Source organism: Hyla sarda, chromosome 8 (genome assembly GCF_029499605.1).
Source record: "Hyla sarda isolate aHylSar1 chromosome 8, aHylSar1.hap1, whole genome shotgun sequence".
NCBI classification, from domain to species: Eukaryota; Metazoa; Chordata; class Amphibia; order Anura; family Hylidae; genus Hyla; species Hyla sarda.
In genome coordinates, this window is record NC_079196.1 from 151,624,926 (window position 1) to 151,649,866 (window position 24,941).

Consider the following 24,941-nt stretch of genomic DNA (forward strand, 5'->3'; position numbering starts at 1 on the left):
GGGAGGGGGTGTGGCATAGACTTTCATTGAGGGGGCATTACGTCACGATGGGCATGGCAGTGATGTCATGACCCCACTGCCCATACCCAGTGTTCAGATGAACGCCGGGTGTAGCAAGGAGATCACAGGGGTTCCTGCGGTGGCACCCCCGCGATCAGACATCCTATCCCCTATACTTTGGATAGGGGATAAGATATCTAGGGGTGGAGTACCCCTTTAAGGTATGCCTGGATCATACATGTGTGGGCAGCTTTACAAGTTTTTGTTTTGTTTTATATATATATATATATATATATATATATATATATATATATATATATACAGTATATATGACTGGTGCACTTTAACTGTTGTTTTTAATGTCTGCAATCTTAAGTAAAAAGGTTAAAAACTCCCATTTAATGTTCTCCTTTCACCAGCAGATGGCAGACAGCATTACTTATAGACCATAAGAACTGTCTAAATAGCAGGAGGAGGAGGCCAGTGGGATGAGCCAGAGAAGGAGTGAGGACATAATTGGTAGGTTTCAAAGGGTTGTCCGGTAAAACACAACTTATGCCCTATCCACAAAGCTTGCTAGTCCATACATATCTCTGTTTTTTTTTTTTTTTTAACATGAAATTACATATCTCTCATTAGTTAACTGACCCCTTCAGGACCAAGATATCGCAGTTTAAAAAAAAAAAAACAGTAGATTAGGCTTTGGAGCCCACTGGGCATTTCGTTACGAATTTCAGGAAAAATTTGATTCGCAACAAATGCGAATATCGCTGCGTTTTGAACAATCGAATCGCTTCATTAAACTCCATTTAGTGCGGTCCAGGCTCCAGGGGGCATCTAAAATGGTGGATCCACATGTGAGGACATGGGGCAAGGAATCCTGGGAAGGTGGGAACATGGGGGACCCTGAATCACATGCAGCATGCAGCCTTTCAGCAGCCAGCCACCCCTGTGATGTCACAGCCCTATATAATCGGCAGTCATCTTGCGGCCAGTCACATCAGCGTTCTATTACAGAGAGAGAGGGACAAAAAGCAGTGTGTGTTGCACAGAAAAGCATTTTTACAGCAGCGATTTATCTCCCAGTCACATCAGCGTTCTATTGCAGAGAGGGACAGAGAGCAGTGTGTTGCACAGAAAAGCTTTTTTACAGCAACGATTCACCTCAAGCTCAAATCCATCCTAGAAGCACTGATAGGATTGAGGGAGAAGGTGCAATTTTGGGTGTAGTACACAGCGACTGTGTGTTGCAGCACTGGTGTGTACAACAACTGAAAAGCTAATAGTGGCCAGCCAGTAAGGGTGAGCAGAGCACTAAAAGCATATTGTTCTCTATTAAGTGTAACCTGTGCGTACATCTAAGTGGTGTCCCATTTTGTTCCTGTTAAAATCTTAGGGGCCTAGATACTGTGAAATGCCGACCAAAAGTACACACCTGCTGGTGTTGTAGACAAATACTGTTTTTAAGCGTACTGGAGCGTATTTTCCTCCCCTCATAAGGGCATACCATATACGTACATCTAAGTGGTGTAACATACCATTTTGTTCCTGTTAAAGTCTTAAGCGCCTATATACTGTGAAAGGCCAGAAAAAAGTACACACCTGCTGGTGTTGTAGACAAATACTGTTTTAAGCATAGTGAAGCGTGTTGTACTCCCCTCATATATGCACTAAGTATGTCATGCAAAGAAGTGCACAGAGGAGTGGCAGAGGCCTAAATTCATCAGACAGAGGTCAAAGCAGACTAGGGGCGAGTGGAAGCAGGAGTCACAGCAAGAGGCCTGAGCTCCCGGTATCAGCTAGCGGTCATGTCTTGACCAGCAACCCAACTGCCATCATCGGTTGGTTAACACGGTCATCCACTTCATCACAAGTGACATCTGACACCCCCAATCAACAGTCCAGTGGGTTCCTCAGACACAACCCTGAGTTAACATGGCCCGGGAACAGTTTCTGTCCTCCAATTGCCTCTGTCCTATGCTGTTCCCTCCCCCACAGAAGTATTTTATGCTGTGGGTTCAGCTCCACTATTTAGTGAGGACAATCTACTAGAGGACAGGTCGCAGCTATTGCCCAGCCAAGAAGTGAAGGAGACATCTGCCGCTTCCTCCGCTAGGTGGGCAAGTAGTGATAAGGAGAGTGGTGTGGGAGGTCATGTTGCGAGCGTTCAGGCTCCTGAAGCAGACACAATTGAGGAACCTGAGGAACACTTCAATGTGGTGGTCCAGCCTGCTGCATCACCCAGTGGCATGCCTCTCCTTGTTTCAGCCAGCCAAGGCTCCACCACCTTAGCTAAAGGGTGCAGTGTGTCATATCCATCTTCTGTCGCTACAGATGCTCCTGCTCCTCCTACTTCGAGTCAGTCATTCTGCCAGCAAATCCATCGGCTCAGCCATCTCCAAGAGACAACAGTATGCGCCCACTCATCCAACAGCGCAGAAGTTGAATATGCTCCTGTCCAAGTTGCTGGTGCGGAAGTCCCTCCCTTTTCAAGTGGTGGGCTCTGCAACTTTCAGACAACTCATGGCTTGCACTGAGCTGAGGTGGAGAGTCCCAAGCCATCATTTCTTTGCAAAAAAGGCAGTACCAGCCATGCACAATTTGGTGGAAGAGAAGGTAGGCCAGTCCTTGAGCCTGTCGGTGTGTATCAAAGTGCAAAGCGCCGACGTCTGGAGCTGTAACTACAATACATGTCTTTTACGGCCCACTGGATGAATGTGGTTCCCGCACAGCCACAACAGCAACTTTGACAGGTCACGCCACTTCCGCCTTCACGCTCTCAGGTTGTTGGTCCTGTGACAGTGTGCAATTCCACCTCCTCATCCTCCACTGCACGGACAAGTCTCAGTGCCCCATCAGCATACCCCACTGTTCTTCAAATAGTTTGCCTTGGTGAACAGAGTCACACAGGGGAGGAACTGCTAAAACTCATTCATCAAGAAATCGAATCATGGCTTACTCCATGAAAACAGGAAAGGGGAGCCAGGGTGACCGACAACAGGAAGAACCTCTTGTCTGCTCTGCGTATAGGAAGCCTGAGCCATGCGCCCTGCATGGCATATGTGTTCAATCTGGTTGTCAAGCGGTTCCTGAAGTGTTCCCCCATCTGCAAGAAATCCTAATAATGGGAAGGAACCTTTGCATGCATTTCAGCCACTTGTACACTGCAAAGCACACCCTCCTTGAGCTGCAGCATCAGAACGGTATCCCCCAACATAGTCTGATTTGCAACATTGCCACATGTTGTAATTCTACCCTCCATATTTTGGAACGACTATATGAACAGAAAAAAGCCATGACCAATTTCTTGATGATCCAAGCCGATAGGGGGACTCCCCTGTGTAACTTCAATGTCAACCAATGGCAGCTCATATGTGACACCTGCCATTTGCTCAGGCCATTTGAGGAAGCCAACTTATTAGTCAGTCGCCAGGATTACAGGATGAACAATGTCATTCCACTGCTTCATCTATTACAACACGTGTTGGAAACGATGGCTGGTCAGGGCACTGGAGACGTGGCGCCTACATCTCACGTCCACATGAGCCATGTGGGGGCTGAACTAGAAGATTAGGAGGAGGGGGAGGGGCACAGTGGAGCACTGTTTAGGTTTTGTGAGATGTGCATTTTCTAGTTATCTGATAGGAGAGGAGGAGCAGGAGCAGCCAGAGGAGCTAGAGGGTTATGAGGAAGGCGAGACAGAGGACCCAGACACACCGAGGCAGTATGCAGTGGAGATGGAGGCAGGGAGTCCCTCCCAGTCACTTTCACAAATTGCACAATGCAGGCTCACTTGCTTGCATAATGACCGCTGAATTGTCACTATTCGACAGCGGGATGACTTCTGGCTCTCCACCTTATTGGACCCTTGCTACCGGCACAAAATGGGAGCCCTTTTTACACCCACTGAGAGGGACGACAAACTGACCTACTACAGAGACATCCTACATAGTCAGTCTGTGCCATCGTCCATCCTCTCGCAGGTCTGACTCGGGGGACCCTCTGCGCTCACCTTCCACTGCCATGGCTGCTGGGAAGGGGTGGGGTGGCAGGAGCAGTACCAGCTCCATCAGACGCAGCCTAAGTCTACAATCGCTGATGAGTAGGTTTCTTCACCCGCATAGTGATGCAACTCATCAGCAGCAGGTAGACCTGGAGCAGGACCTGAACCAGCAGGTGGTGCCATACCTTGACATGACCATGCCAACACACCTTGAAGATCAGCTGGACTTCTGGGCAGCCAAACTTGAATTGTGACCGCAACTAGCAGAGTTTGCCCTGGAAAAGCTGTCCTGCCCATCCAGTAGTGTGCCATCAGAGCGGGTGTTTAGTGCAGCGGGGGCCATAGTAACCCCATGGAGAACTTGTCGGTCCACAATAAATGTGGAGATACTGACCTTTGTGAAGATGAATCAGGCATGGAACAGCCAGAATTTCCACCCACCAATGCCTGATGCATCAGAGTAGATTGACCATGGTGCCACACCAACTCTTCACAAATATGGATAGTGCAAAACATATTTAAGGTGCTGCTCCCCAGTTACAGACATTCCTCCGCATCAGACCACAAGTAAGTATTGAGGATAAGCATTAGCTTAAACGTAAATTTTCTTAGGATAAAATATATGTACCCAAAAATTTTTTGAAATCAAACAAAAGGAAAGGTGTGCAAAAAACAGCATGTGCCACCTACACCACCAAGTATTGAAGTGATGCAAAGACCTCTAAAAGGTGGAAGGGAACAACGTATGGTCCATTGTAACAGGTGGGGGTAAAACCTTCCCCTGTAAGGCCCTACTCTCGCATTATTAATTCCCTTCTTGGCAAGTGTTACTTGCCCTAAAAAGGGCGGCCCCACACAGGAACCACTCCCTATTTCCACCTACAAACACTGCCATTTCACAGGATTTTTAGGTGGAAATAGGGAGAGTTTCCTGTGTGGGGCCGCCCTTTTTAGGGCGAGTAACACTTGCCAAGTGGAAATTAATAATGCAAGAGTAGCCTTACAGGGGAAGTTTTTACCCATACGTTGTTCCCTTCCACCTTTTAGAGGTCTTTGCATTACATCAATACTTGGTGGTGAAGGTGGCACATGGTGTTTTTTGCACACCTTTCCTTTTATTTGATTTCAGAAAAATTTTGGGTACATATATTTTATCCTAAGCATATTATTAAAAGTTATGTTTTACGTAATGCATATCCTCAGTACTTACTTGTGCACACTAACGCTTTTACAAAAGAGACTGTTTTCTTCTGCCTACCTGCCTCAGCTACTATCCTGATCCTGCCACCTGCCTTATGCCACACATCTGATGCCAAGTTCTCCTTTTTCACCCACCTTTGTCACCGGGTACTGGTATTGCCACCCACCGCCCCACTATGTCACCGGGTCACTATCGGGACTCTTGATGCTGATGATGCCACCTCCAGGCTGTCTCATACTGCCATCATATGTTCTCCTCATGCTGATGCCAGCTCCAGGCTGTCTCATTCTGCCACCATACGTTCTCCTCATGCTGCTGCCACCTCCAGGCTGTCTCATCCTGCAACTATATGGTCTCCTCATGCTGCCGCCACCTCCACGCTGGGTCATTCAGCCACTATATGGACTCCACATGCTGCCGCCAACTCCAGGCTGTGTCATTCAGCCACTATATGGTCTCCTCATGCTGCCGCCAACTCTAGGCTGTGTCATTCAGTCACTATATGGTCTACTCATGCTGCCGCCAACTCCAGGCTGTGTCATTCAGCCACTATATGGTCTCCTCATGCTGCCGCCAACTCTAGGCTGTGTCATTCAGTCACTATATGGTCTGCTCTTGCTGCCACCAACTCCAGGCTGTGTCATTCAGTCAATATATATTCTGCTCATGCTGCCGCCAACTCCAGGCTGTGTCATTCAGCCACCATATGGTCTCCTGATGCTGCCACTGCCTCCATGCTGTGTCATTCAGGCACTATATGCTCTCCTCATGCTGCCTCCAACTCCAGGCTGTGTCATTCAGCCACTATATGATCTCCTCATCCTGCCGCCAACTCCAGGCTGTGTCATTCAGCCGCTATAGTCTCCTCATGCTGCCGCCAACTCCAGGCTGTGTCATTCAGCCACTATATGGTCTGCTCTTGCTGATGCCAACTCCAGGCTGTGTCATTCAGCCACTATATGGTCTCCTCATGCTTCTGCCACCTCCAGGCTGTGTCACTGTACCGCCATGTGGTCTTCTCATGCTGCTGGCAAAGTAAATAAAACTTTTTAGGTTCATCTATTTGTTATCTTCAATTTAAATGCTAAAATATATCTTTAATCTGGGTTATTCAGCCACTATATGGTCACCACATGCTGCCGCCACCTCCACGCTGTGTCATCCAGCCACTATATGGTCTCCTCATGCTGCTGGCACCTCCACACTGTGTCATTCAGCCACAATATGGTCTCCTCATGCTGCCGCCACCTCCACACTGTGTCATCCAGGCACTGTATGGTCTCCTCATGCTGCCGCCGCCTCCACACTGTGTCATTCAGCCACTATATGGTCTCCATACTGATGCCACCTCTAGGCTCTGTGCTCTGTTACTCTAATAAAGTGATTCTAATAGTGATGTCTTTAATCTGCATGTCATACTAAATAACACTATTGTTTCACTAACCCAGCGCACATCCTATGCATGTTACAGCAAGGAAAAGTGTTCTATACCCCTATTGAGGCTCTCTGTAGGCCAGAAATAGCAATTTTAATACAGATTCGCGGCAAATAAATTCGGACCGAACCAAATTTTGGGGGAGAATTCGGCGAATCGGCCGAATTGAATTTTTCAAAAATTCACTTATCTCTAGTTGCTAGAGCCCAGCACAGTTTGACCTCTTCTCCAGTTAGTCACTCCCATTTGTGCACTTGTCATTTTCTATACCCGCAGGATTGACAGCCACTAGACTGTACTGTAATCCCTGCCTCTCCCCTGTAATCTAGCAACAAAGAGGAACTTCTGGTGGACTCCAAATATGTATGTTCATTTAATTGTAAATTCTTAGATCTCAGCAATGAAGGGGTCAAGTACCTAGTGATAGTAAGTATAGGTTCAGAGTCAAAAGGCCTATACAGCCATGCCCATACTGCATACCATAAAAAGGGACAAGTCATCTTTAAACCCAACCATTAGCCCCTTAAAAGGGTTATTCACCTGTATTTACTTGTTTTCATATGCACTTTTAGGGAATTCTGAGTTAAATAGGTTGGCTACTTTCTAAAACTATTTCTTTAAGTATGTATACCAGCTGCCCATGAATGGTTACGTAAACATTTAAAATCCATGGTCTCTGAATCCATAGGATGGTGACTATCATGTGATCTACTCATGTGACCATTTTCTTAGCTGTCCTTGGCTGCATCCTCTTGTGCACAGGTGAACACATTCTGCAAGTCCATGGATACAAGAATCTGCTGTATGTGCACAAGTACCCAATGTGTTTAGTTACTGTTCAATATCTGCAAAGAAGAGTATCCCTCTTGTGTCCTATGGAGCACTCTTTGTGATGATAGGAGCCAAGAAAATAACTCAGATTTTCCTAAAAGTTACATTGCAAAAAGCATGGGGGGAGATTTATCAAAACCAGTGCAAAGGAAATGTCGACCCGTTGTCCAAAGCAACCAATCATATTGCTTCTTTATATTTGGAGGCCTTTTTTTTTTAAATTAAAGAAGCAATCTGATTGGTTGCTATAAACAACTCGCCAAGTTTTTCACTGCACAGGTTTTGATAAATCTCCCCCATAGAGTTGTGAATTATATATATAAAAAAGACTTATAAAAAAGGCTTATTTTGTATGTGCCACATAAGCTTTGCATGAAGGGGTGGTGAGGGAATTTTTCTCCTTGTCTGTGATTTAATGCAATAAAGATCACAGAAGAATTAGCTGACCTTTATGTAATACCAGGCTGGGGACATGCTAGGTATAATGATTATCCTGTGTGCTTAATTGCCATGGCAGTGCAGCTGTAAATGTTTAGTCTAATGGCAGGTCTTCACAATGACTATTGATCCTCTGTAAACTAATAAAACGTCAATGAATTTCACTAATACCAATATATTCAATGATGTGTTTATCTGATACATTTATTATATGCAAATGTATTACATAGCTTTTCTCCTAAACGTAGAATCATATACTGTACATCATAGAGCTAGTCTAAGTATGTTTTTAAAGCATAGAAGTTAAATGGGGTGATGTATACAAACATGTAAATGATGCAAAGATCAGAATAGAACCCAGTACCGGTCTTCAGTGCTCATTGTTGTTTTAAACACTTTGCCACTTAATAACTTACGTGATTCTTAACATTATTTATAGTTACCCAGTTGCCCATAGCCAAGTTGACCAATCAACTCTCTTCTTTCATTTTTAGCAAAGGCTTCTGCAAAATGAAAGAAGAAATTGGATTGGTTGCTATGGGCAACTGGACTACTTTTCCTTTGCACATGTTTTGATAAATCTCCCCCCATGTGTCTTACTGTTGTTCATTGCCTGTTGTAAGAGGAGTTCTGTTTTTAGCAGTTGGAAAACCAGGATTGGACAGGAAGCGGTGGTGGTTCTTAGTCTGGTAAGTGTGCATGCATCCTGAGCATCCTGCCTCTTTTATGGGATTCACACTGTGCCTGAAAGGTAAAATCAAGGTTCCCTTCCTATTTCTGAGTAACCATAAAGATTTTAGCAGCTGTCCCTTGTGTAAGGCTGGGCTCACACTACGTTTTAAGTAATACGAGACCATATATGGCAGGGGGGGAGCGAAAACCGGGCGCTCCTGTACCCCAGCCGTATCCAGCCCATTTGTAATGCATTTCAATGAGCCGACCAGAGCCAGCGTTTGACTCCGGTCGGCTCATTGAAATGCATTACATGCCGGATATGGCTGGGATATGGGAGCGCCCAGTTTTCGCTCCCCCAGCCTTGTACCGTCCTGTATTGCTTAAAACATGGTGTGAACCCAGCCTAACCTGTCATCATCAGCCGTTCAATTCTTACACCAGTGCTGCTTTTGTGAAGTAACCCCTTCTTTGTTGTGATCCCGTTGCTGTTTTTCCTAATGGTCACACTTCATCTTGCAAACATAGTACTTCAAAAACCAGCTCCTCCCTTAATATGCCATATATGGTAATGTGTTGTTCATCATCCCCTAACACAATGCCAGCCTGTTTAATTCAGTGCACTTTCTCCAGCACTATGTCATCATAATATAGCACACATGAGTAGGTGTTGTTCTCTTATTGGCCAGAAAGTAATGGAAAGAAAAATGTACTACTGGCAAATATCATAGATCTGGTTTCACCCCTGAAGTGAAGAGAATGACAGCAGTGAGAACACAAAAATCACCACTCTGAAAGGTCAGGACAATGAGAGACAGTCCTTAAAGTGGCCCTGTTATCTACCAAAATTTTTGACATGTTCTAGAGACATGTGAAAAGTTTTGATAGGCCGAGGTCCAAGTGTTTAATGATCATTAAAGTAAAGCAGAAGTGCATGATTAACCCCTTAAGGACTCAGGGTGTACCTGTACATCCTGAGTCCGCTCCCGTTCTATAACGCGGGACCCGTGGCTAATAGCGCACGGCACTGATCGCGCGCTATTAACCCTTTAGACATGGCGTTCAAAGTTGATCGCCGCATCTAAAGTGAAACTAAACTAATGCCAGTTAGTTCAGGGGGCTGTTCGGGACAACTGCTGTGAAATCGCGGCATCCTGAACAGCTGTAGGATACGAGGAGGGTCCCCTTACCTGCCTCCTGGTGTCCGATCGACGAATGACTGCTCAGTGCCTGAGAACCAGGCATAAGCAGTCAAGCAGCAGAATCATTGATCAATGGTTTCCTATGAGAAACCATTGATCAATGTAAAAGGTCAGTGTGTGCAGTGTTATAGCCCCCTATGGGAGCTATAACACTGCAAGAAAAAGTTAATAAAGATCATTTAACTTCTTCCCTAATAAAAGTTTGAATCACCCCCCTTTTCCCATTAAAAAAAACCTGTGTAAATAAACATGAAAATAAACATATGTGGTAGTGCTGCATGCAGAAATGTCGAAATTATAAAAATATATCATTAATTAAACCGCACGGTCAAATGCGTACGCGCAAAAAAATTCAAAAGTCCAAAATAGCGTATTTTTGGTCACTTTTTATATAAAGAAAAAATTAATAAAAAGCGATCAATAAGTCCAATCAATACAAAAATGATACCACTAACAACTTTAGATCACGGTGCAAAAAAAATTAGCCCTCATCTTGCCCCATACGTGGAAAAATAAAAAAGTTATATATTAATTTTTTAGGTGCAAAATTGAAAGAATTATGATTTTTTAAAGATAAGGAGGAAAAAACTAAAGTGCAAAAAAGGAAAAAATCATGAGTCCTTAAGGGGTTAAGTGCTTCTCTGAACCCCCCAGCTTACTGCATCCAGTTCTACTAGACAGGCTCCATTATAAGTCTATGGAGTTCATCTAGTGCAACTGGATGAAGATTATGGCGAGTGAAGCACACATTTTTCCTGGCTTGATCTATTGTTCATGGGAGTCTAAACATTCAGACCCCAACTGTTCAAAACTTTTGACATGTCTCTAGGTAAATTACATAGACTCTGTAAGTGTCTAAAGCACCATTTGCTTGAATGTATTTCCTGCTCTCCATTGTCCCCTATGCGCTCTCTTAGGCTCCTTCCACACTGCCGTTAGTGCCCGGCAGTGTGACGGCCATTATCTTCCGGCAGAATAACTTGAATGGGATCTTCACACTAAAGGACATTAAAGGCATAAAAAAAAAAGAGAGCCTTAACGGACATTTGTGGCAGGGCCCAGCGGCAGTGTGAAACTAGCCTTACATATGTGGTCCTTGAAATCTGTTATTATTGCTAATTTAAAAAAATTATAAAACCACATATGAAAAAAGACATATGCTGGCCATACAAAGTAAATACACAATGAATCACTGGTGTTATTATTGGCTTCTATGGATGCTTAATGCATTTAGCTGCTTTTATTTCTATCAAAAAATTGAAATTCATGTAAAAAGTTAAGAGAAGTCAAAGTTGTTTATCCCATTTTGGTTATGCGTTGAAAAATCCATCCTGAGTAATCACTTACTCAAAGCACATACTTCCAACACTGAAATTTTGCAACTATTATACAATAGTATTTCATGCCATAACCTTGATCAGATACTGCTGTGCCTTAAGACAACATAATCTTATCGATGGAGATCTCACTTGCGTACTGCAGTCCCTTCATTAAAAGACCGCCACAGAAATGTGTAATTATGCCACTGTGACTGGTAAAGTGGTCGGACCCCATGATCAGAAACTTATCCCTTATCATGTGGATAGAAAAAACATTTCTTAACCTCTTAAGGATACATGTACGCCCTGCGGCCGCTCCCCTTCTATGATGCGCACTTAGGAGCTGAGCACGCAATCATGGTGTGATGGTCCAGGTGGCTATCAGCCACCGGGACCTGTGGCTAATGCTGGAAATCACAGATCGCGGTGATGTCCAGGAATAACCCCTAAAATTTAAACAATCCCAGCTGCTGAGCGGCGCTGATCGGGACCACCGCGGTGAAATCCTGATCAGCTGGGAGCCATAACAGGCTGGAGCAATGGAGCACCAATAACACTGATCAATGCTATGCTATGGCAGTGAATGAACTATATCCCTCTGAGGTTGCACATACACTCACTGGCCACTATATAAGGTACATCTTTCTAGTACTGGGTTGGCCCCCTTTTTGCCTTTAAAATTGCCTTCATTATTTGTGACATACTTTCTACAAGGTGCTTGAAACATTCCTCAGAGCTTTTGGCCCATATATAAATAACGGTATCACACAGTTGCTGCAGATTTGTTGGCCGCACATCTATGATGAGAATCTCCCATACCACCCATTCCAAATGTGCTCTATTGGATGATCTGGTGACTGTGAAGGCCATTGGAGTACAGCAAATTTATTGTCATGTTCAAGAAACCAGTTTAAAATGATGTGAGCTTTGTGGGTGCATTATTCTGTTGGAAGAAGCCATCAGAAGATGGATCCACTGTGGTCATAAAGGGACTGACATTTTCAGCACTAATACTCAGGTAGGCTGTCACATTTAAAGATGCTTAATTGGTACTAAAGGGCTCAAAATGTGCCAAGAAAATGCCTCCCACGCTTAACCATGACTTAACTATTGATACAAGGCATGATGGGTGCATGCTTTTATGTTGGGTACTCAAATTCCCACCCTGTCATCTGATTGTCACAGCTGGAATTGAGACTTATCAGACCAGACAACATTCTACCAGTCTCCCATTGTTAAAATTTGGTGAATCAGTGCAAACTGTTGCCTTGGTTTTCTTTTCTTAGTGGATGAGTGGCACCTGATCTGGTCTTCTGCTGCTTTTGCCAATCTGTTTCATGATATGATGTGCTGTGCGTTCAGAGATAGTATTTTAAATAACCTTGGTTGAAACCACTGGTTATTTGAGTTATTGTTTCCTATCAACTCAAACCACTCTGCCCAATCTCCTCTTACTTTTAACATTAACAAGGCATTTTCATCTACACAACTGGTGTTCACTGGATATTCTCTATTTTTCAGACCATTCCTCAGAAATTCCCAGCATAAAAGTATTGAAATATTTCTTCTTACATTTTCAACAATCCCCACAACAATTACTTACTTTACAATTCTGCAGAAAATGTTAGCACTACATAAATAAAAGCTAAGAATAATAGCTCCAGATATAGAGACAAAGCTCACACGTTCATCTAACAGCTACACTGCAGACTTTACACATTTAATATTAGTCAGCACTAAGGAAGCAACTAGTGCTCAGATTACAAATTAGGCTGAAAACTGATTAAATAAGCAAGGGACTTAGAGTCCTTAACTTCCACCGAGCATGAATATTAAAATGCACAGCCTTTACATCCAAAATATATGGGAAAGACTAAAATATTCAGCATGGAAAAGAACATAACTAATGCAGATTAATCAACATCCCTTTAGGGAAGAAACATATGTCCGCATCTTTTGATTTAACATCTATATATGAAATTTGAGGGCTGCTTGAAAAAACGTATCCCATGACCAAGCAGTTCGGGAATGTATGGTTACCGTGGCCTGAACAGACATAAGGAACATACTGTATGCTTCCATTAAAGGAACACTCACAAGCAAAACTGGTGGCCCAGTGCGAGTTGTTCTAGCTGCTACATCAAAGTTAGTCAGGTGGCAAAGGTATTTAAAGGTTTACTGGACAGTATAATGTTTATTTCAGGGGATATAGGCCTAGGTAACTGCATTATTTTACATTGCATATGTGTATTTATAGATTATTCTGTCATAAGATGCATACACAGAGTGGTAGAGGGTTATTTCTTGCAAAATTTGTCTCACACCCCACTGCATCTCTGTACAGTAGACACAAGAATCTAGTCACATGTAAGACTCCTAGCCAATTTATACAGGAAGTATCCCAACTCCATGCCCGAGTCTGGGACAAGAGGTGGAAAATGTTTCCTGCTTAGTCAGAGTTCTGTCCTGGCCATGGCTGGGTGCACATGTTGGTTCCTCAGATCCTGTCACACTGCACATTCCTGAAGAATTCCTGTAGTTGATCGTATTTGCAATATACTTTGTATTGATGGTAATATTATATATGTGGTCATTGATAATGATTACCTTACCTTCTCATGTTGTGTGTTCCTAAGATGACTTTAATGATGACATAGATATAGGTATGTTTGTATTTTTTATGAGTGTTTGTATTTTTCATTAAAGATTTTTATATTTTGATTATATCTGGTCATAGTGCTATAGTTTGGAGTTATTGTATTTGGAAACACTACACAGATTGGTTTTGGTTGGTATCTTACACTTGTTTCCCTGTTCTAATATTGGATGATGATAGCTATTCTGTTGTATACTTTTCTAAAAGTACCTTTTTTCTAAACATGTAAAAAAAAACTCTTTTTTATTGTACGTTACACTTCCACAGCTATCAACCACACAAATCCACTAGAAATGCACTTCCACCAATTCCTCTCAATGTTAATGAGACTAAGAGTGTCATAGGGACTGAGACAGCACTGAATGCATAACTAGGATAGGAATGATTTCTACCTTCCTTACAGTTCCCATAATTTGATGCAAAACAAATCCTATAAGGAAATACATTATGGAAATGTGCCAGAAACCACAAGCAAACTATTTTCCTGTTTGTTATGACCCACCTGTGAAAAAAAATGCACTAAAACTGGATGGGGTGAACAAGGCCTTGAAGATTTTAATGCATTAGTGGTGAAGTTGTAATATAATTTGCAGTGCAGTACTAAGAATGTATCCACATTGATCATCTTTCTCTAAAACACATAAACAGTCAAATATATGAAGAAATATGTTTTTAAAATATTAAAGGACATAGAGTATCCATAGGAAATACAATATGCATATGGCATGAAGTCTGAATCTAAAATTAGCCATTCACATTAAATGAATCCTCCTGAATCTTTTCATCCAGCATGTTTTCCTATAACCACAGCTGTTTTCTGACATAGGAAGAAGCTACTTTTTGTCATCCATATTAGCATTCATGGGGCCAGTTTTTTATGTGAAAAAGTAAAAAAGAAAATGTGTGCAGGCCTCATTTTGCACCTCCTCCAACAAAGGGATGTGACATTAGTATAAAAGATGGTTGGTTTAATTGTAGTGAGTTTCTACCCACATTTATTAAATATAAGTTTTTAAAATTGCAAATTGCAACATTGTTGGCCAACTTCAAAGCAAAAAAGTGGTTGGCAAAAAAATGCAATAAAGAAAACGTACATTTATTGCAGGATACCTTAGGTTAGAACATCACTCCTCGTAAGAGCTTTAGGGTATGTTTCCACTACTTATATTTGTGGTCATTTATTTTCTATAACTGTTTTATTCACCTGAATGAAGTTATAGAAATCTGAAAAATTATGAGACAGACTTTCCGTCACAGACACTTCTGCAAGAAATATTTCCACGCGTTGAATATACCATTTGACTCCAGCTTTAGTGTGACTTTGGTCATTAAAACATTTCAAAATAAAAAAAAACTTTTTGAAAAATAGAATGTTTTTGTCCATATTACCAGAAAAGCACTTTAGGAATCCATATGACCACGAATCACAATTTCCTTTTCTTACATTTCTAAAAGAAGGAATGTGCTAAATACCAGGTCAAGATATACTGTACATCCGCCATTAAATTTAACTTTTTCATCTATATTGATATTGTTGCTTTGCCAAGTCAAGTGAAATGTCCTGACAAGTCAGACACAGGGATGAATACTATTATATCAGAAGATTTGGTTTAATAGTATAATAATGTAAAGATAACAATATACAACTGCTGGAGACTGGTAGAAATAGCTTTTCTAACTAGTGATTAACTCCTTATTGTTACATTTCCAAGAGTGTTGAAACTCGTTTCACCAAAATCGTTTCACCAAGAAGTGTTGTTCAATTAAATTTTGACAAAGTATTCATTAAAAATCATTTGGATGGCAAATGTCATGTTTGTAAGTTTGTAATGCAGCTATCTTTTTCCTACAGATCTTGGCTTCAGAATGTTCAGCAACTTGAATTTCTGCTCTTGTAAATTTCCTTGCATATTGAAGTGGCTGTAATCTGCTCCGTTCACCCTTCACATGGAGTCCCATACGACTTTTCACCAGGGTAATGATGCTGCTTCGTAGACTCATTAGACTACATATACTGATATTTAGCAGTAACTCCAGAGCAAGAGGTCGTGCTATCAGACTGGAATTTGGCAGACTCATGGAAAATATGGGTAGGCGGCTCTACTGGGTGGTGGTCTCATGTAGCAGATTGCACGAAAAAGTGACAAAGGTTAACTCTGGAAGGACATTAAACTTGCATAGGCCATTTATGAGACTGTTTCAATAAAAATAAAGACCAGCTGTTAGTTAAGGGTGTTCCAGCTGAAAAAAAGACATTACAAAGGCAAAGGACTAATAAACAAGAAAAAACATACAGAACATAAACAATAAATAATGTGTGTGTGTGTGTGTGTGTGTGTGTGTGTGTGTGTGTATGGGGGATATGTGTTAAAGTAATGCCCAGTTAATTTTTTATGGCTGCTGGATAAAGAAATAACTTTTTTTTAATATGTTGCAGGGCATGATGCTACACAAAAATCTCATACTCACCAAACCTGGTTCCAGGTTCTGTACAATAAGGCTAAGATTTTTACTTTACGCTGCGGCCAGATGTTAGCTGTAAATTAATGAGAAATCGCTAAATTCTTTTTCCACTTGGCGTTTTTCATTTTGCCTTTTTTTTTATCCTTTTGGCGTTTTTTCTCTCTTTTTTGGTGTTTTTCAGCTCCTTGGCGGTTTTCAAAAGTCGCAGCATGTTGAGCCACTGGCGTTTCTTAGTCAAAATTGTGGCGTTTTTCTCCCATAGAAGTCTACGGGAGTGAAAAAACGCCATGTATGTTTTGCATTAGGAGTTTTTCTTTGGTGTTTTTTCCCCTGTGAAAAAAAGGGGCTGTTCCCAGGAAGAGGAACAGCAGCCATTTTCTCTGGAGTCAGCCAAAAAGTTTTAAAAAAATCCAACTTGGAAAGGCTGGAAAAACTGCCAAGGTGCCAAAAATGCAATTTCTACAGGAATGAAAAATCGCCAGATGCGGGAAATTGCAATGGTGTTTTTTCAGGCGTTTTTTTCAAACAAAAAAACGCAGGACAAAAAAACAAGTAGAAACTTAGCCTTATAGTTACATGTTTAAGCACTATAAAATAAATTGGTCATTTTGATAATTGCTCTTTTATGGAAGAAAAGCAGATCCTTTCTTATTCTAAAACCAATATAGCCATTTAGGCCTGAAATTTAGCTGAAAGTAAACTTATCAAGTTTGGACACAGATAAATGTTTTCAGTAAAGTAAGAAAAGGTCACAGCTGTTCAGCTTCATTATGGGTCCAGAGCACATTCTGAACAAAAGGCTTACAAAAATGCGATTCCCACCCAAAAAGAAGCAATACTTTCTGAACATAAATAATATAAAATATAAGAATGCATTATACACTTAGCCATTATATACAGACATACTGTACATATATGCATTTGAGCACCATAATTCAGTTAAAGTAGTTTGAACCTGGCACTGTTTCTTTTAACCCATTCCTGACAGCAATTTTTGACATAGTTTTTTTACTATACAATACGGAAAACGGATGTATAATAATGGATGAATACTCAAAGTGTTAAAGCAGCCTAAATTGTAGACTCCATTCTAAAAAAGTATAATGCCTCCAAAAAAAAAAAAATGTTAATGTTCATTTTTAATCAAGGATCAATTTGTGGGCGGGCAGGGACCTAAAAATGTAGATGACAATAATAAAAATTTAGAAAGGGGCCATTTAAATGTAAAAATAATATATTTTTTATAATGATTTTTTTAATCATTTTATTAGTAATCCATTTTAATATTGTGTTTAATAAAGAGTATGTATGTGTGTTTCACTTTTTTTTCTCTATTTTTTTTTTCATTTTTTAGGTAGTACTACTACTCCCAGCATGGGACAGACTGTTCCATGATGGGAGCTGTAGTAGCTGTACTAATAGACAGGTCACAGCAGGTGTCACGCCTGACACCCGATGCGATTGTCCTTTCTAATGCAGAGATGGAGCGTCTTTCTCCTGCGCTCGCATCTCTGCACTACTGCACTATACTCCGGCCAGCCAGTGATGTGAATAGAATTCACACCACTTATTCATATTTCCCGCAAAGAGCTGCGATTGGCCAGATGGTTCCAGCCACTCACACCTCTCTGCGGGAAATATGAATAATAGGTATATATACGGCATATACTCATACTACAGTGAGACCAGAGAAGAGCGGCCGCCTGCCCGCATCTATACATCATACAGGATGATCACATCGGGTGTCAGAAGTAACACCCGCTACGATCTGTCTATTAATGCAGGTACTACAGCTCCCAGCATGGAGCAGAGTGTGCTCCATGTTGGGAGCAGTAGTACCTGCAGCTGAGGACAGATCATAGCAAGTGTCAATTCTAACACCCACTGCGATCGTCCTATTGCAATGATGCGAGCGCAGGAGAAAGCCGCTCGCATCTGTGCATTATACAGGACGACTGCAGCCGGTGTCGCTAATGAAGAAATTCGTTATTTCGCATTGAGTCGAAGTTCGGATTTGGTCCGAATCTATTTTTTCATGAAATTCAGAACGAACTTGACTTTGTCAGATTTGATTCGCTTATCTCTAAATATGAATCTAGGAGCCAGCAAAAAAAGGTAAGGAGCCAGGATGTTGCATGTCACTTAACGTGATGTCACTCAATGGGACGTTATGTGACATCATATGATCAGTCATCAGTGTTCCTGTCACGATGCCGGCTGGCAGGTAGTGGATCCTCTGTGCCAGAGAGGGATTGACGTGGACCGTGCTAGAGGATCGGTTCTAAGTCACTACTGGTTTTCACCAGAGCCCGCCGCAAAGCGGGATGGTCTTGCTGCGGCGGTAGTGACCAGGTCGTATCCCCTAGCAACGGCTCAACCTCTCTGGCTGCTGAAGATAGGCGCGGTACAAGGGAGTAGACAGAAGCAAGGTCGGACGTAGCAGAAGGTCGGGGCAGGCAGCAAGGATCGTAGTCAGGGGCAACGGCAGGAGGTCTGGAACACAGGCTAGGAACACACAAGGAAACGCTTTCACTGGCACTAAGGCAACAAGATCCGGCGAGGGAGTGAAGGGGAAGTGAGGTGATATAGGGAAGTGCACAGGTGTAAACACTAATTGGAACCACTGCGCCAATCAGCGGCGCAGTGGCCCTTTAAATCGCAAAGACCCGGCGCGCGCGCGCCCTAGGGAGCGGGGCCGCGCGCGCCGGGACAGAACTGACGGAGAGCGAGTCAGGTACGGGAGCCGGGGTGCGCATCGCGAGCGGGCGCTACCCGCATCGCGAATCGCATCCCGGCCAGGGGCGGTATCGCAGCGCCCCGGGTCCGTGGAACCGACCGGAGCGCTGCAGTGAGAGGAGTGTAGCGAGCGCTCCGGGGAGGAGCGGGGACCCGGAGCGCTCGGCGTAACAGTACCCCCCCCCTTGGGTCTCCCCCTCTTCTTGGAGCCTGAGAACCTGAGGACCAGACTTTTGTCCAGGATATTGTCCTCAGGTTCCCAGGACCTCTCTTCTGGACCACAACCCTCCCAATCCACTAAAAAGAAGGTTTTCCCTCTGACCTTTTTAGATGCTAAAATTTCTTTGACGGAGAAGATGTCCGAGGAGCCGGAGACAGGAGTGGGGGGAACAGATTTGGGAGAGAAACGGTTAATGATAAGTGGTTTAAGAAGAGAAACATGAAAGGCATTAGGAATACGAAGAGAAGGAGGAAGAAGAAGTTTGTAAGAGACAGGATTAATCTGGCGCAAAATCTTGAAAGGACCAAGATAGCGTGGTCCCAACTTATAGCTAGGGACACGGAAGCGGACATATTTGGCGGAGAGCCATACCTTGTCTCCAGGGGAAAAAATGGGAGGAGCTCTTCTTTTCTTATCCGCGAATCTCTTCATGCGTGAAGAAGCCTGTAAGAGAGAATTTTGGGTCTCTTTCCATATGATGGAAAGATCACGAGAAATTTCATCCACAGCGGGCAGACCAGAGGGCAAGGGGGTAGGGAGGGGGGGAAGAGGGTGACGGCCGTACACCACGAAAAACGGGGATTTGGAGGAAGATTCAGAGATTCTGAAATTATACGAGAATTCGGCCCAAGGTAGAAGATCTGCCCAGTCATCCTGGCGGGAGGAAACAAAATGTCGTAAATAGTCACCCAAGATCTGGTTAATTCTTTCTACTTGTCCATTGGATTGAGGATGGTATGCAGAAGAAAAATTTAATTTAATCTTGAGTTGTTTACAGAGAGCCCTCCAGAATTTAGACACAAATTGGACGCCTCTATCCGAGACGATCTGCGTAGGCAACCCGTGAAGACGAAAAATGTGTACAAAAAATTGTTTAGCCAACTGAGGCGCTGAAGGAAGACCAGGAAGAGGGATGAAATGTGCCATTTTGGAGAATCGATCAACGACCACCCAAATAACAGTGTTGCCATGGGATGGGGGTAAGTCAGTAATAAAATCCATACCAATCAGAGACCAAGGTTGTTCGGGAACAGGCAGAGGAAGAAGAAAACCAGCGGGCTTCTGGCGAGGAGTCTTATCCCGGGCACAGATAGTGCAGGCTCGCACAAAGTCCACCACATCAGTCTCTAGAGTCGGCCACCAATAGAAGCGAGAGATGAGTTGCACAGATTTCTTGATGCCCGCATGACCTGCGAGATGGGAGGAGTGACCCCATTTGAGGATTCCGAGGCGTTGGCGTGGAGAAACAAAGGTCTTTCCTGGAGGAATTTGCCTGATGGAGGCTGGAGAAGTGGAAATCAGGCAGTCAGGAGGAATGATGTGTTGAGGAGAGAGTTCAATTTCAGAAGCATCTGAGGAACGAGAGAGAGCATCGGCCCTAATGTTCTTATCAGCAGGCCGAAAGTGAATTTCAAAATTAAATCGGGCAAAGAACAGAGACCACCTGGCCTGACGAGGATTCAGCCGTTGGGCAGACTCGAGGTATGAGAGGTTCTTGTGATCGGTGTAAATAATAACTGGAAATCTTGATCCCTCCAGCAGATGCCTCCATTCCTCAAGTGCTAATTTAATGGCTAGAAGCTCTCGATCCCCGATGGAGTAGTTCCTCTCCGCCGGAGAGAAGGTCCTAGAAAAAAACCCACAAGTAACAGCATGCCCGGAAGAGTTTTTTTGTAGAAGGACAGCTCCAGCTCCCACTGAGGAGGCATCAACCTCCAATAGGAAGGGTTTAGATGGGTCAGGTCTGGAAAGCACGGGAGCCGAAGAGAAGGCAGACTTGAGTCGTTTAAAGGCGTCTTCCGCTTGAGGAGGCCAAGACTTGGGATCGGCATTTTTTTTGGTTAAAGCCACAATAGGAGCCACAATGGTAGAAAAATGTGGAATAAATTGCCTGTAATAATTGGCGAACCCCAAAAAACGTTGGATGGCACGGAGTCCGGAGGGGCGTGGCCAATCTAAGACGGCAGAGAGTTTATCTGGATCCATTTGTAGTCCCTGGCCAGAGACCAAGTATCCTAGAAAAGGAAGAGATTGGCATTCAAACAGACATTTCTCAATTTTAGCATAGAGTTGATTGTCACGAAGTCTCTGAAGAACCATACGGACATGCTGGCGGTGTTCTTCTAGATTGGCCGAAAAAATTAGGATATCATCAAGATATACAACAACACAGGAGTATAACAGATCACGAAAAATTTCATTAACAAAGTCTTGGAAGACAGCAGGGGCGTTGCACAGGCCAAAGGGCATGACCAGATACTCAAAGTGTCCATCTCTGGTGTTAAATGCTGTTTTCCACTCATCCCCCTCTCTGATGCGGATGAGGTTATAGGCGCCTCTTAAGTCCAATTTAGTAAAGATGTGGGCACCTTGGAGGCGATCAAAGAGTTCAGAGATGAGGGGTAAGGGGTAGCGGTTCTTAACCGTGATTTTATTAAGTCCGCGGTAGTCAATGCAAGGACGTAGAGAGCCATCTTTTTTGGACACAAAGAAAAATCCGGCTCCGGCAGGAGAGGAGGATTTACGGATAAAGCCCTTTTTTAGATTCTCCTGGACGTATTCAGACATGGCAAGAGTCTCTGGGGCAGAGAGAGGATAAATTCTGCCCCGGGGTGGAGTAGTACCCGGGAGGAGGTCGATAGGACAATCATAAGGCCTGTGAGGAGGTAGAGTCTCCGCTTGTTTTTTGCAGAAAACATCCGCGAAGTCCATATAGGCCTTAGGGAGACCGGTTACTGGAGGAAGCACAGAGTTACGGCAAGGGTTACTGGGAACCGGTTTTAGACAGTCCTTGGAACAAGAGGGCCCCCAACTCTTGATCTCCCCAGTGGACCAATCCAGGGTTGGGGAATGAAGTTGAAGCCAGGGAAGTCCAAGGAGAATTTCCGAGGTGCAATTGGGGAGGACCAAAAGTTCAATCCTCTCGTGATGAGATCCGATGCTCATTAGAAGGGGCTCCGTGCGGAAACGTATGGAACAGTCCAATCTTTCATTGTTTATACAATTGATGTAAAGGGGTCTGGTGAGACTGGTCACTGGGATGTTGAACCTGTTGACGAGAGAGGCCAAAATAAAGTTTCCTGCAGATCCAGAGTCCAAGAAGGCCACAGAAGAGAAGGAGAAGGTAGAGGCAGACATCCGCACAGGCACAGTAAGACGTGGAGAAGCAGAGTGGACATCAAGGATTGTCTCACCTTTGTGCGGAGTCAGGGTACGTCTTTCCAGGCGGGGAGGGCGGATAGGACAATCCCTCAGGAAGTGTTCGGTACTAGCACAGTACAGGCAGAGGTTCTCCATGCGGCGTCGTGTCCTCTCTTGAGATGTCAGGCGAGACCGGTCGACCTGCATAGCCTCCACGGCGGGAGGCACAGGAACAGATTGCAGGGAACCAGAGGAGAGAGGAGCCGAGGAGAAGAAATGCCTCGTGCGAACAGAGTCCATATCTTGGCGGAGCTCCTGACGCCTTTCGGAAAAACGCATGTCAATGCGAGTGGCTAGGTGAATAAGTTCATGAAGATTAGCAGGCATTTCTCGTGCGGCCAGAACATCTTTAATGTTGCTGGATAGGCCTTTTTTAAAGGTCGCGCAGAGGGCCTCATTGTTCCAGGATAATTCAGAAGCAAGAGTACGGAATTGTACGGCATACTCGCCAACGGAAGAATTACCCTGGACCAGGTTCAACAGGGCAGTCTCAGCAGAAGAGGCTCGGGCAGGTTCCTCAAAGACACTTTGAATTTCCGAGAAGAAGGAGTGTACAGAGGCAGTGACGGGGTCATTGCGGTCCCAGAGCGGTGTGGCCCAAGCCAGAGCTTTTCCAGACAGCAGGCTGACTACGAAAGCCACCTTAGACCTTTCAGTGGGGAACTGGTCCGACATCATCTCCAAGTGTAATGAACATTGGGAAAGGAAGCCACGGCAAAGCTTAGAGTCCCCATCAAATTTATCCGGCAAGGATAGTCGTAGTCCAGAAGCGGCCACTCGCTGCGGAGGAGGTACAGGAGCTGGCGGAGGAGATGGTTGCTGGAGCTGTGGTAGTAACTGTTGTAGCATAACAGTCAGTTGAGACAGCTGTTGGCCTTGTTGCGCAATCTGTTGTGACTGCTGGGCGACCACCGTGGTGAGGTCAGCGACAACTGGCAGAGGAACTTCAGCGGGATCCATGGCCGGATCTACTGTCACGATGCCGGCTGGCAGGTAGTGGATCCTCTGTGCCAGAGAGGGATTGACGTGGACCGTGCTAGAGGATCGGTTCTAAGTCACTACTGGTTTTCACCAGAGCCCGCCGCAAAGCGGGATGGTCTTGCTGCGGCGGTAGTGACCAGGTCGTATCCCCTAGCAACGGCTCAACCTCTCTGGCTGCTGAAGATAGGCGCGGTACAAGGGAGTAGACAGAAGCAAGGTCGGACGTAGCAGAAGGTCGGGGCAGGCAGCAAGGATCGTAGTCAGGGGCAACGGCAGGAGGTCTGGAACACAGGCTAGGAACACACAAGGAAACGCTTTCACTGGCACTAAGGCAACAAGATCCGGCGAGGGAGTGAAGGGGAAGTGAGGTGATATAGGGAAGTGCACAGGTGTAAACACTAATTGGAACCACTGCGCCAATCAGCGGCGCAGTGGCCCTTTAAATCGCAAAGACCCGGCGCGCGCGCGCCCTAGGGAGCGGGGCCGCGCGCGCCGGGACAGAACTGACGGAGAGCGAGTCAGGTACGGGAGCCGGGGTGCGCATCGCGAGCGGGCGCTACCCGCATCGCGAATCGCATCCCGGCCAGGGGCGGTATCGCAGCGCCCCGGGTCCGTGGAACCGACCGGAGCGCTGCAGTGAGAGGAGTGTAGCGAGCGCTCCGGGGAGGAGCGGGGACCCGGAGCGCTCGGCGTAACAGTTCCCTCATCTCTCTTTTTGTCACAGTCATTACTGTCCCCTCATCTACCTCCACGTGTAAGTTATTTTCTCTTCTCCCACCTGTGTGTCACAGTTAGTACTGTCCCATGATCTTCCTCATGTGTCACAGTTATTACTGTCCCCTCAACTCCCCCTGTATGTCAGTTATTACTGTTCCATCATCTTCCCCCCGTGTGTCTATTACTGCTCCCTCATCTCCCTCCTGTGTGTCCTCTCCTCTTTAAAGAAAAAAAAAATGTTTTTTTTTAAATGTACAATCCTTATTGGAAAAGGATAACAAAAACATGGGTGCTACCACAAAATCCCTGGCACCTGGGATTTATCAAGCCCTGGATTACAGAAATAGAAAATGCCTAATTTTTTTGTAATGTTCTAATACATTTAATTAAATAAATAAATAAATATAATTAAGACCTGCTGGCTAAAAACTAAGATGCCCCAGTTATCTCCAATCCTGAATGTTGCAGGCAGGTATCAGGCATGATTAACAGCTGACACCTTCCATGTAAAAAGGAGGCTCAACTTCTGAGCATGTACCATACTCAGCTCCTCTACATTTTGATGTACTGATACATCAAATGTTAGGGGGGAAGGGGGGTTTACCGTGATAGGTTAGACAGTTGTAAGGCTATGTTTTGAAAACCCAATCTTCCTTTAATCCCTGGCTTGCAACTTAAAGGGATTGTTCAGCGAAAGAAACAGTGTATGTGTCAAAAAGTATAGTAAAGCAAATTACGAATATAATGTTATCTCTAATATATGTCTATTAAAAATATTGTAGTTTTTACCTTATATTTGACTGTTTAAATTCTGACCACTAGATGTCCCCATAAAGGCTTAATTGATATTCAGTTTCTGGCCGAGT

At 44.1% G+C, this 24,941-nt stretch overlaps 1 long non-coding RNA gene across 1 annotated transcript; it reads left to right on the forward strand.

The window, feature by feature from the left end:
• The first annotated feature begins 417 nt into the window (after positions 1-417).
• Positions 418-16,041, forward strand: LOC130284838 (uncharacterized). The gene is made up of 3 exons (XR_008847159.1): positions 418-519; positions 8,552-8,597; positions 15,610-16,041. It is a non-coding gene; the product is annotated as an uncharacterized LOC130284838 (long non-coding RNA).
• The last annotated feature ends 8,900 nt before the right edge of the window (positions 16,042-24,941 follow it).